The sequence below is a fragment of the Bombus huntii genome, unplaced genomic scaffold (genome assembly GCF_024542735.1).
Source record: "Bombus huntii isolate Logan2020A unplaced genomic scaffold, iyBomHunt1.1 ctg00000059.1, whole genome shotgun sequence".
Taxonomy (NCBI): Eukaryota; Metazoa; Arthropoda; class Insecta; order Hymenoptera; family Apidae; genus Bombus; species Bombus huntii.
The window spans coordinates 1-13,300 of NW_026099320.1; the positions used below are offsets into that span (position 1 = coordinate 1).

At 36.8% G+C, this 13,300-nt stretch overlaps 1 long non-coding RNA gene across 1 annotated transcript; it reads left to right on the plus strand.

Moving 5' to 3' along the window:
• The first annotated feature begins 7,806 nt into the window (after nucleotides 1-7,806).
• LOC126875906 (uncharacterized) lies at nucleotides 7,807-11,986 on the plus strand. The gene is made up of 3 exons (XR_007693762.1): nucleotides 7,807-9,162; nucleotides 9,236-11,657; nucleotides 11,910-11,986. It is a non-coding gene; the product is annotated as an uncharacterized LOC126875906 (long non-coding RNA).
• Nucleotides 11,987-13,300: the final 1,314 nt, after the last annotated feature.

Consider the following 13,300-nt stretch of genomic DNA (forward strand, 5'->3'; position numbering starts at 1 on the left):
ACAACCATTTAAGCGTCGAAACAATCAAAATATCTCGCAAATCGCGAAGATTTCGAAAATTTTAGCGAAAAATAGCCGTCATTTTCTTCCCGTTGGAGATATTTCGACGTTTAAGCACTCGTTGAACTCCATTTCACAGTGCTAATGCAATGCACAACGTTTAAGCGTCGAAACAATCAAAATATCTCGCAAATCGCGAAGATATCGAAAATTTTAGCGAAAAATAGCCGTCATTTCCTTCCCGTTGGAGATATTTCGACGTTTAAGCACTCGTTGAACTCCATTTCACAGTGCTAATGCAATGCACAACCATTTAAGCGTCGAAACAATCAAAATATCTCGCAAATCGCGAAGATTTCGAAAATTTTAGCGAAAAATAGCCGTCATTTCCTTCCCGTTGGAGATATTTCGACGTTTAAGCACTCGTTGAACTCCATTTCACAGTGCTAATGCAATGCACAAGGTTTAAGCATCGAAACAATCAAAATATCTCGCAAATCGCGAAGATTTCGAAAATTTTAGCGAAAGATAGCCGTCATTTTCTTCCCGTTGGAGATATTTCGACGTTTAAGCACTCGTTGAACTCCATTTCACAGTGCTAATGCAATGCACAACGTTTAAGCGTCGAAACAATCAAAATATCTCGCAAATCGCGAAGATTTCGAAAATTTTAGCGAAAAATAGCCGTCATTTCCTTCCCGTTGGAGATATTTCGACGTTTAAGCACTCGTTGAACTCCATTTCACAGTGCTAATGCAATGCACAACGTTTAAGCGCCGAAACAATCAAAATATCTCGCAAATCGCGAAGATTTCGAAAATTTTAGCGAAAAATAGCCGTCATTTCCTTCCCGTTGGAGATATTTCGACGTTTAAGCACTCGTTGAACTCCATTTCACAGTGCTAATGCAATGCACAACGTTTAAGCGTCGAAACAATCAAAATATCTCGCAAATCGCGAAGATTTCGAAAATTTTAGCGAAAAATAGCCGTCATTTCCTTCCCGTTGGAGATATTTCGACGTTTAAGCACTCGTTGAACTCCATTTCACAGTGCTAATGCAATGCACAACGTTTAAGCATCGAAACAATCAAAATATCTCGCAAATCGCGAAGATTTCGAAAATTTTGATGAAAAATAGCCGTCATTTCCTTCCCGTTGGAGATATTTCGACGTTTAAGCACTCGTTGAACTCCATTTCACAGTGCTAATGCCATGCACAACCATTTAAGCGTCGAAACAATCAAAATATCTCGCAAATCGCGAAGATTTCGAAAATTTTAGCGAAAAATAGCCGTCATTTCCTTCCCGTTGGAGATATTTCGACGTTTAAGCACTCGTTGAACTCCATTTCACAGCGCTAATGCAATGCACAACCATTTAAGCGTCGAAACAATCAAAATATCTCGCAAATCGCGAAGATTTCGAAAATTTTAGCGAAAAATAGCCGTCATTTCCTTCCCGTTGGAGATATTTCGACGTTTAAGCACTCGTTGAACTCCATTTCACAGTGCTAATGCAATGCACAACCATTTAAGCGTCGAAACAATCAAAATATTTCGCAAATCGCGAAGATTTCGAAAATTTTAGCGAAAAATAGCCGTCATTTCCTTCCCGTTGGAGATATTTCGACGTTTAAGCACTCGTTGAACTCCATTTCACAGTGCTAATGCAATGCACAACCATTTAAGCGTCGAAACAATCAAAATATCTCGCAAATCGCGAAGATTTCGAAAATTTTAGCGAAAAATAGCCGTCATTTCCTTCCCGTTGGAGATATTTCGACGTTTAAGCACTCGTTGAACTCCATTTCACAGTGCTAATGCAATGCACAACCATTTAAGCGTCGAAACAATCAAAATATCTCGCAAATCGCGAAGATTTCGAAAATTTCGATGAAAAATAGCTGTCATTTCCTTCCCGTTGGAGATATTTCGACGTTTAAGCACTCGTTGAACTCCATTTCACAGTGCTAATGCAATGCACAACCATTTAAGCGTCGAAACAATCAAAAGTACCTCGCAAATCGCGAAGGTTTCGAAAATTTTAGCGAAAAATAGCCGTCATTTCCTTCCCGTTGGAGATATTTCGACGTTTAAGCACTCGTTGAACTCCATTTCACAGTGCTAATGCAATGCACATCCATTTAAGCGTCGAAACAATAAAAATATCTCGCAAATCGCGAAGATTTCGAAAATTTTACTGAAAAATAGCCGTCATTTCCTTCCCGTTGGAGATATTTCGACGTCTAAGCACTCGTTGAGCTCCATTTCACAGTGCTAATGCAATGCACAACCATTTAAGCGTCGAAACAATCAAAATATCTCGCAAATCGCGAAGATTTCGAAAATTTTAGCGAAAAATAGCCGTCATTTCCTTCCCGTTGGAGATATTTCGACGTTTAAGCACTCGTTGAACTCCATTTCACAGTGCTAATGCAATGCACAACCATTTAAGCGTCGAAACAATCAAAATATCTCGCAAATCGCGAAGATTTCGAAAATTTTAGCGAAAAATAGCCGTCATTTCCTTCCCGTTGGAGATATTTCGACGTTTAAGCACTCGTTGAACTCCATTTCACAGTGCTAATGCAATGCACAACCATTTAAGCGTCGAAACAATCAAAATATCTCGCAAATCGCGAAGATTTCGAAAATTTTAGCGAAAAATAGCCGTCATTTCCTTCCCGTTGGAGATATTTCGACGTTTAAGCACTCGTTGAACTCCATTTCACAGTGCTAATGCAATGCACAACGTTTAAGCATCGAAACAATCAAAATATCTCGCAAATCGCGAAGATTTCGAAAATTTTGATGAAAAATAGCCGTCATTTCCTTCCCGTTGGAGATATTTCGACGTTTAAGCACTCGTTGAACTCCATTTCACAGTGCTAATGCAATGCACAACCATATAAGCGTCGAAACAATCAAAATATCTCGCAAATCGCGAAGATTTCGAAAATTTTAGCGAAAAATAGCCGTCATTTCCTTCCCGTTGGAGATATTTCGACGTTTAAGCACTCGTTGAACTCCATTTCACAGTGCTAATGCAATGCACAACGTTTAAGCGTCGAAACAATCAAAATATCTCGCAAATCGCGAAGATTTCGAAAATTTTAGCGAAAAATAGCCGTCATTTCCTTCCCGTTGGAGATATTTCGACGTTTAAGCACTCGTTGAACTCCATTTCACAGTGCTAATGCAATGCACAACGTTTAAGCGTCGAAACAATCAAAATATCTCGCAAATCGCGAAGATTTCGAAAATTTTAGCGAAAAATAGCCGTCATTTCCTTCCCGTTGGAGATATTTCGACGTTTAAGCACTCGTTGAACTCCATTTCACAGTGCTAATGCAATGCACAACGTTTAAGCATCGAAACAATCAAAATATCTCGCAAATCGCGAAGATTTCGAAAATTTTGATGAAAAATAGCCGTCATTTCCTTCCCGTTGGAGATATTTCGCCGTTTAAGCACTCGTTGAACTCCATTTCACAGTGCTAATGCAATGCACAACCATTTATGCGTCGAAACAATCAAAATATCTCGCAAATCGCGAAGATTTCGAAAATTTTAGCGAAAAATAGCCGTCATTTCCTTCCCGTTGGAGATATTTCGACGTTTAAGCACTCGTTGAACTCCATTTCACAGTGCTAATGCAATGCACAACCATTTAAGCGTCGAAACAATCAAAATATCTCGCAAATCGCGAAGATTTCGAAAATTTTAGCGAAAAATAGCCGTCATTTCCTTCCCGTTGGAGATATTTCGACGTTTAAGCACTCGTTGAACTCCATTTCACAGTGCTAATGCAATGCACAACCATTTAAGCGTCGAAACAATCAAAATATCTCGCAAATCGCGAAGATTTCGAAAATTTTAGCGAAAAATAGCCGTCATTTCCTTCCCGTTGGAGATATTTCGACGTTTAAGCACTCGTTGAACTCCATTTCACAGTGCTAATGCAATGCACAACCATTTAAGCGTCGAAACAATCAAAAGTATCTCGCAAATCGCGAAGGTTTCGAAAATTTTAGCGAAAAATAGCCGTCATTTCCTTCCCGTTGGAGATATTTCGACGTTTAAGCACTCGTTGAACTCCATTTCACAGTGCTAATGCAATGCACATCCATTTAAGCGTCGAAACAATAAAAATATCTCGCAAATCGCGAAGATTTCGAAAATTTTACTGAAAAATAGCCGTCATTTCCTTCCCGTTGGAGATATTTCGACGTCTAAGCACTCGTTGAGCTCCATTTCACAGTGCTAATGCAATGCACAACCATTTAAGCGTCGAAACAATCAAAATATCTCGCAAATCGCGAAGATTTCGAAAATTTTAGCGAAAAATAGCCGTCATTTCCTTCCCGTTGAAGATATTTCGACGTTTAAGCACTCGTTGAACTCCATTTCACAGTGCTAATGCAATGCACAACCATTTAAGCGTCGAAACAATCAAAATATCTCGCAAATCGCGAAGATTTCGAAAATTTTAGCGAAAAATAGCCGTCATTTCCTTCCCGTTGGAGATATTTCGACGTTTAAGCACTCGTTGAACTCCATTTCACAGTGCTAATGCAATGCACAAGGTTTAAGCATCGAAACAATCAAAATATCTCGCAAATCGCGAAGATTTCGAAAATTTTAGCGAAAGATAGCCGTCATTTTCTTCCCGTTGGAGATATTTCGACGTTTAAGCACTCGTTGAACTCCATTTCACAGTGCTAATGCAATGCACAACGTTTAAGCGTCGAAACAATCAAAATATCTCGCAAATCGCGAAGATTTCGAAAATTTTAGCGAAAAATAGCCGTCATTTCCTTCCCGTTGGAGATATTTCGACGTTTAAGCACTCGTTGAACTCCATTTCACAGTGCTAATGCAATGCACAACGTTTAAGCGTCGAAACAATCAAAATATCTCGCAAATCGCGAAGATTTCGAAAATTTTAGCGAAAAATAGCCGTCATTTCCTTCCCGTTGGACGTTTAAGCACTCGTTGAACTCCATTTCACAGTGCTAATGCAATGCACAACCATTTAAGCGTCGAAACAATCAAAATATCTCGCAAATCGCGAAGATTTGGAAAATTTTAGCGAAAAATAGCCGTCATTTCCTTCCCGTTGGAGATATTTCGACGTTTAAGCACTCGTTGAACTCCATTTCACAGTGCTAATGCAATGCACAACCGTTTAAGCGTCGAAACAATCAAAATATCTCGCAAATCGCAAAGATTTCGAAAATTTTAGCGAAAAATAGCCGTCATTTCCTTCCCTTTGGAGATATTTCGACGTTTAAGCACTCGTTGAACTCCATTTCACAGTGCTAATGCAATCCTCAACCATTTAAGCGTCGAAACAATCAAAATATCTCGCAAATCGCGAAGATTTCGAAAATTTTGATGAAAAATAGCCGTCATTTCCTTCCCGTTGGAGATATTTCGACGTTTAAGCACTCGTTGAACTCCATTTCACAGTGCTAATGCAATGCACAGCGTTTAAGCGTCGAAACAATCAAAATATCTCGCAAATCGCGAAGATTTCGAAAATTTTGACGAAAAATAGCCGTCATTTCCTTCCCATTGGCGATATTTCGACGTTTAAGCACTCGTTGAACTCCATTTCACAGTGCTAATGCAATGCACAACCAATTAAGCGTCGAAACATTCAAAATATCTCGCAAATCGCGAAGATTTCGAAAATTGTAGCGAAAAATAGCCGTCATTTCCTTGCCGTTGGAGATATTCCGACGTTTAAGCACTCGTTGAACTCCATTTCACAGTGCTAATGCAATGCATAGCGTTTAAGCGTCGAAACATTCAAAATATCTCGCAAATCGCGAAAATTTCGAAAATTTTAGCGAAAAATAGCCGTCATTTCCTTCCCGTTGGAGATATTTCGACGTTTAAGCACACGTTGAGCTCCATTTCACAGTGCTAATGCAATGCACAACCATTTAAGCGTCGAAACAATCAAAATATCTCGCAAATCGCTAAGATTTCGAAAATTTTAGCGAAAAATAGCCGTCATTTCCTTCCCGTTGGAGATATTTCGACGTTTAAGCACTCGTTGAACTCCATTTCACAGTGCTAATGCAATGCACAGCGTTTAAGCGTCGAAACATTCAAAATATCTCGCAAATCGCTAAGATTTCGAAAATTTTAGCGAAAAATAGCCGTCATTTCCTTCCCGTTGGAGATATTTCGACGTTTAAGCACTCGTTGAACTCCATTTCACAGTGCTAATGCAATGCACAGCGTTTAAGCGTCGAAACATTCAAAATATCTCGCAAATCGCGAAGATTTCGTAAATTTTGACGAAAAATAGCCGTCATTTCCTTCGCGTTGGAGATTTTTCGACGTTTAAGCACTCGTTGAACTCCATTTCACAGTGCTAATGCAATCCTCAACCATTTAAGCGTCGAAACAATCAAAATATCTCGCAAATCGCGAAGATTTCGAAAATTTTGATGAAAAATATCCGTCATTTCCTTCCCGTTGGAGATATTTCGACGTTTAAGCACTCGTTGAACTCCATTTCACAGTGCTAATGCAATGCACAACCATTTAAGCATCGAAACAAACAAAATATCTCGCAAATCGCGAAGATTTCGTAAATTTTGACGAAAAATAGCCGTCATTTCCTTCCCGTTGGAGATATTTCGACGTTTAAGCACTCGTTGAACTCCATTTCACAGTGCTAATGCAATGCACAACCATTTAAGCGTCGAAACAGTCGAAATAACTCGCAAATCGCGAAGATTTCGAAATTTTGATGAAAAATAGCCGTCATTTCCTTCCCGTTGGGGATATTTCGATGTTTAAGCACTCGTTGAACTCCATTTCACAGTGCTAATGCAATGCACAACCATTTAAGCGTCGAAACAATCAAAATATCTCGCAAATCGCGAAGATTTCGAAAATTTTGATGAAAAATAGCCGTCATTTCCTTCCCGTTGGAGATATTTCGACGTTTAAGCACTCGTTGAACTCCATTTCACAGTGCTAATGCAATGCACAACGTTTAAGCATCGAAACAATGAAAATATCTCGCAAATCGCGAAGATTTCTAAAATTTTGATGAAAAATAGCCGTCATTTCCTTCCCGTTGGAGATATTTCGACGTTTAAGCACTCGTTGAACTCCATTTCACAGTGCTAATGCAATGCACAACCATTTAAGCGTCGAAACAATCAAAATATCTCGCAAATCGCGAAGATTTCGAAAATTTTAGCGAAAAATAGCCGTCATTTCCTTCCCGTTGGAGATATTTCGACGTTTAAGCACTCGTTGAACTCCATTTCACAGTGCTAATGCAATGCACAACCATTTAAGCGTCGAAACAATCAAAATATCTCGCAAATCGCGAAGATTTCGAAAATTTTAGCGAAAAATAGCCGTCATTTCCTTCCCGTTGGAGATATTTCGACGTTTAAGCACTCGTTGAACTCCATTTCACAGTGCTAATGCAATGCACATCCATTTAAGCGTCGAAACAATCAAAATATCTCGCAAATCGCGAAGATTTCGAAATTTTGATGAAAAATAGCCGTCATTTCCTTCCCGTTGGAGATATTTCGACGTTTAAGCACTCGTTGAACTCCATTTCACAGTGCTAAAGCAATGCACAGCGTTTAAGCGTCGAAACAAGCATAATATCTCGCAAGTCGCGAAGATTTCGTCGATTTTGACGAAAAATAGCCGTCATTTCCTTCCCGTTGGAGATATTTCGACGTTTAAGCACTCGTTGAACTCCATTTCACAGTGCTAATGCTATGCACTACCGTTTAGGCGTCGAAACAAGCAAATATTACGTATTAATTTGTTTGTTTAAATCGATCAAATCTAAAGTTAAATTTTACTGAAAAAAATTTTTTTTTATAGTTTGAGTTTTGAATCTAATCGGAAGGGAAATAAATTGAAATGATATTATTGTGTATTTAATACTGATTTAGATTTCTAATTAATACGGTAGTTGCTGCCACCAGATGTAGTCTATGGACTATTTCAAAATATTTTATTTTTATTATTTTCTTTTACGTTTAATGGGTAGCGTTAACTGACGCCTAATGCAACTGGTAAACGAATTCCATTTTTCGGCTAACCTGCTATGCGCAGGGATGCTAGCACGGGAGAGGATTAAAGCTGGGTACAATAAATATTTTTCCTCGTTGAACAGATTTTCTATTTGAATGTAAAATTGCTTAGGTTATTATATATATATATATTTTATTAGCTGGATATATATATTTTAGTGTTGCTGGATTAGATAGGGATGTGAGATTTTTGTTGTTTTATATAAATTTATCTTTACGTTTGTTTAAAGTTAAACAATGATTCTATTCTCAAAACCCTTCACGGAAATAAGACGAGATTGATGATAGGAAGTTCTGGTTTGATTCTCGAAATTATCAGAGAAGACGAAATTTTAAAAAATTTATTTTCTTACCTTGAGGAGAAGGTGCTGTCGGGTGCCATTACTCCAGCTGCTCAGGTGATCGTCGAAGTTTGTTGGGTTTATTATTTAATCTCGAATATAGTTTTCTATCAACCTTTACTTTATTTAGCTATTTCGATACAGATTGAATAACTCGCTAACTGAATTAATACAGCAATGGGGACTTAAAATTCTTCTTTTATTTAATCGCGACTCTCTTGTCTTTACCGAAAAAACTAAAAGACCCCGAAACGCAAAATACTTATACAAATCTTTGAATGCAATAATGAGCGAACGGCAATAACAATGATCACTATAATGATGAACCAAGATTAAAGCCCACGCTCTATGTTGCTACGCTTATTTATAATGCCATCCCCACGGGATGGTGGTCCACTGGGGGTATGCTTCCGTGGGAATCAGGATGTTGCAGTTTGAATTTCTTGAAATCGTACGTGAGAGAATGCGGGTTCCATGCGTCGACTTAGTTCCTATCAGTCCTGTGCTTCTGCTGAGCTAGCATCTAGGAGACTCGAAGCATTCCATGCTGATCTAGTCCTTCCCGCGAGAATCTTCCACGTGCTGTACCGTGGGAATTATCTGTGTTTCTTCGGTGCGTGCAAGGGTTGGCGGCCGCAGCATCATTATCACTTCGATGCTCGCTCGGGCAACACGCGCGACATCCGCTGCTCTCCCGCTACAAGGACCTCCTTCTTTGAGTTATTTTTGCGTAAGTTTGGATATTCGCATATTATGGTTGTTTTTGAGATTTTAATGTTTTTCCCCTTTTGTTGTTCCTCTAGGCTTTGGTGATCGACGTTCGGACAATGTTTGCGGAGGCATTTCCATCAGAGGTTTCTTATTATATTATTTTTAGATGTATTTTGTTTTTATGTACGAAATATATATATATATATATATATATATATATATATATATATATATATATATATATATATATATATTCTATGTATCTATTATACGTTTGTTAAATATATTTAATTTTATATTTCCCCCTTTTTAATTAATTATATATATTTTTACATTTGCATTTGACAGTGTAGTCGCTCATAGAGTCTATTAAAGAAAATTGTTAACAATATGCTTTCATGATTTGTTTCTCGCGCCTGTTTTCCATTAATCCCTAATATTCCTGTCGCCATGATGCGTGTAAATCCAACATGGCTGCTCATAAATGTCATCAGTAAAGTTTTAGTAACGGGTCTTTAGTTTTGTTTGATATCGAAGTAATTTTTCGTCTGTCGCTCGTTTTTCCTTATTCTATCGCAATTAGAACATTTATTTATTAATATTGTTTTAAAGTGACAATAGTATAGCTCGTGTGAATATACGTATATACATATATGTTTATGTTGTGTGTCACTTCAATATGGTTAATGTTTTGTAATTCTTCGATTGCGCTATTTATTGTTTTGAGTAGTTTATTTTATAGAGTATTCGATAATATAAAACATATGTACTCACACATACATACATATATATATATATATATATATATATATATATATATATATATACGTATTTATATGTATATTTCTCTCGCCCGTGTAGTGTGCATACGAAATGAAATGTTAATTATTTATTTTATATTAATTTCTTTTAATAAGATAGAACACGCACAGGCACACATATATATGTATATATTTCTGGCAAGGTGATTTTCATTTAGATTCTTTAGTGATATAGTGTTGTGTACTTGAGGTTATGTGTCAATCATTTGATTTCATATATACATATATATCTTGTAGTGTGACAACATAGTATTGAAGGTTTTGTTTCTAGATTATTGTGCGTTTAGTGTGTGTTTACATATTTGTGTTTGATGGTAGAATTTCTGTACCCAATTCCTCAAGTCGTTGCGCTGTTAATTGTTTTGAGCGTTTGGGCTATCGACAGGTTGTCGCTTAGTCCCAAGTGTTGCGTTGTATGTTCTATAGTAGTTTTAGTTTAGAAAATAGATTATTTATATGTTTATGTAGAGACATGCATGTTTCGTAATGTAGTTCTTATTTTATAATTCTTTACCGGAATGCAGGCTAGTTTTAAGTATGTATCTTAGATTATCGATTTGAATCAATAATGTAGAAAGAGCATACATTAATAGTAGTTTAGTTTAGAATATAATTTATATATTTATATATAGACATGCATGTTTCGTAATGTAGTTCTTATTTTATAATTCTTTACCGGAATGTAGACTAGTTTTAAGTATGTATCTGTTTGATAGAATGCGCACACATATATATATGTTTAATACAATATTGTATGTTTTATGTATTCGTTAGACTATTAGTTTTTGACTTCGTATATACTTATATTTCATAAATTGTTAATATAGTATTGGAAGCACTGTCTCTAATATTTACTAGTTTATTACATGTCTAGCATATATGTTTATACTTATATGTAACTCTCCAAGTTGATTGATTAAAATATATTTATATATACATGTATTTCTGGCGTTTCAATTATTTCCCCTTTTGTAGTTATTCTTATTTCCCGGTTTATTTGTTTGGTTCGTAACTCGTTCAATCCATTAGCTGGTTTTATCTATTTTATTTTATACTGGTTGGATTTATTAGTCGCCCTCGTTTTGTTAATCCTTCCTTTAGTTTCGTAGCGCCGTGTGTTCGTTCGTGCATTCAAATCCTTATTCGCGCGTTTTGTATAGAATAGTTTTCTTGTTCTTGTTACGGCGCGTGCGGAGCGCGGGACGTGACACCCCCACCCTTGGAGTTCAAATTTCCAAAGGAAATTTGACTGATGGCGTCACTGAGTTCGCTCAAGGCGGATGTAGATGTCGTTGGTTGATGAGTGACTACCGGTGTTATCGTCCATCATCCCAGGATGTTTACTGTTCCAGGGACGATTGTTTTTCCTGTCGCTCCTCTGGCCAATGTGTTTAAGACTGCAATATTTCTGCCGGGAACATGACGTGGTCCCGTAGTGCGTCCAGGTCCTCTTGGGTATATATTCCGCTCATGGTCACCGACGATGGTGCTGAATATTGCCACGTTTGGCGCACGTCCGGGCGGAATTTGTGTGGTGCGATTCCCTTGCCAAACGGATAGCTCCGAGTAGCATTTTGTTGTATGTCGTACTTTTACTTGTACCGGAATGTATTTGACTATATGGACCGCTTCTCCTGCGATCAAATCCATGTGTCCTGGGTTTTGGTTATGGTGTATGCAAATTCGTCGGGCGGTAAGTTTGCCAAGCTTAAAGCGTTCTCTATTAGTTTCTTCTGTGTGGTGTATCTTTGTGTCAGTGTATCATGGTATAATGTTTTCGTTTCTCGAGTTTATCAGAAATAGGAATAACCTTTTATAGAAAAAGAAAATTTTATATTTATATATATTATATTTTTTTTCTTTCCTTTTTTTTTCTTCTTTTTTTTTCTTCTTCCCCCTTTTTTTTGTTTTTTTTTTTATTGTTAAAACCTTTGTTTTATTTTAGGTTTTACGTACTTGTTATCAGTGAAAATAAATATTATGAATACTACTTGGATTGTAACTATATACATATATGCGTACAAAATCCACTTCTACATGTTAGATATAATAATATAACAATACTACGTAGATTAATACACAATAAAATATCCTTTTACTCCGGTTATATTTATTACTAACTCTCAATTAATCTATCTTAATTATTTTCTAACCACTTTCTATATTTATCAGCTATTTTATTTCTTTTTGTTAATCTGCGAAATCCATGCATGTACACTTCCTTGTATGGTGATTGATTGTTCACGAGGTAAGTTGCACTTTCACTGTTTTCGTTATTCGTTGAACTAACACGTTTTACATTCAAACAGTAATTGGAACACTCGTAATAAACTTCTTTTCTTTTTCCAAGTTTCCGCTATCTGTGTCATTCGACGAACACTGCCACGCCTCCACAGCACCGTTATAACATTTAGCGATGCTGCTCTTTGCATTAAGGCAATTGAAGTTAATTCGTTCGTTTATTTTCAGCTGGTACATGGTGTCCCGCAAGCAGGGAGCCATATCATATTTTGCATGTAGACCTTCTTGTTTGATGATTACTTGTTTACAAGGTAACTTTCACTTCCCCTCTTTTAATTATTTATTGAATCGACACGTTGTATATTCAAACAATAATTGGAGTACACATAATAATTTTCCCTTTTTCTTTTTAGGTTTTCGCTATCTGTATTATTCGACGGACAGTGTTACACCTCCTTTTGATTTATCCATAATATAGTTATAACATTTAGTAACCTTGTATTTTGCACTGAGACAATTGAAACTAATTTATTCACTTATTTTAGGTAGCTATCATACATTGTGTTCCACGAACAACGATCCATAATCTATACTTGCACGTACACTTTCTTGTATGTTGATCACTTGTTCACAAGGTAACTTTCACTTTCACTAGTTAATTGTTCATTAAGTTAACACGTTTTATATTTAAGCAATAATTGAATCACGTATAATAATTTTCCTTTTTCCTTTTAGGTGTTCGATATCTGTATTATTCGACGAACAGCACTATAACATATACTACCGCACTACGTTGCCCACTGAAATCGCTTTATTCATTGCTTATTTCGATTATGCGCTAGTTTTAACTTGTTTAAATGCACCGTTCGCGGAATCCCTTTTACTTCGATCTTGACGTTTTGGTTCTGCAAGATTTCTAGCACTTTGTATGGTCCAGTATATTGATCGGAGAATTTTCCTTTACTGGGTTCTTTTAGTAAATATATCGAATCTCCTATTTTAAAATCTTGGGGGTTGATTCGTCGGTCGTAATATTCTTTTGATCTTAGTTTGGATTTTATCAAATTTTCTCTCGCCATTCGTTGTACGGTGTTA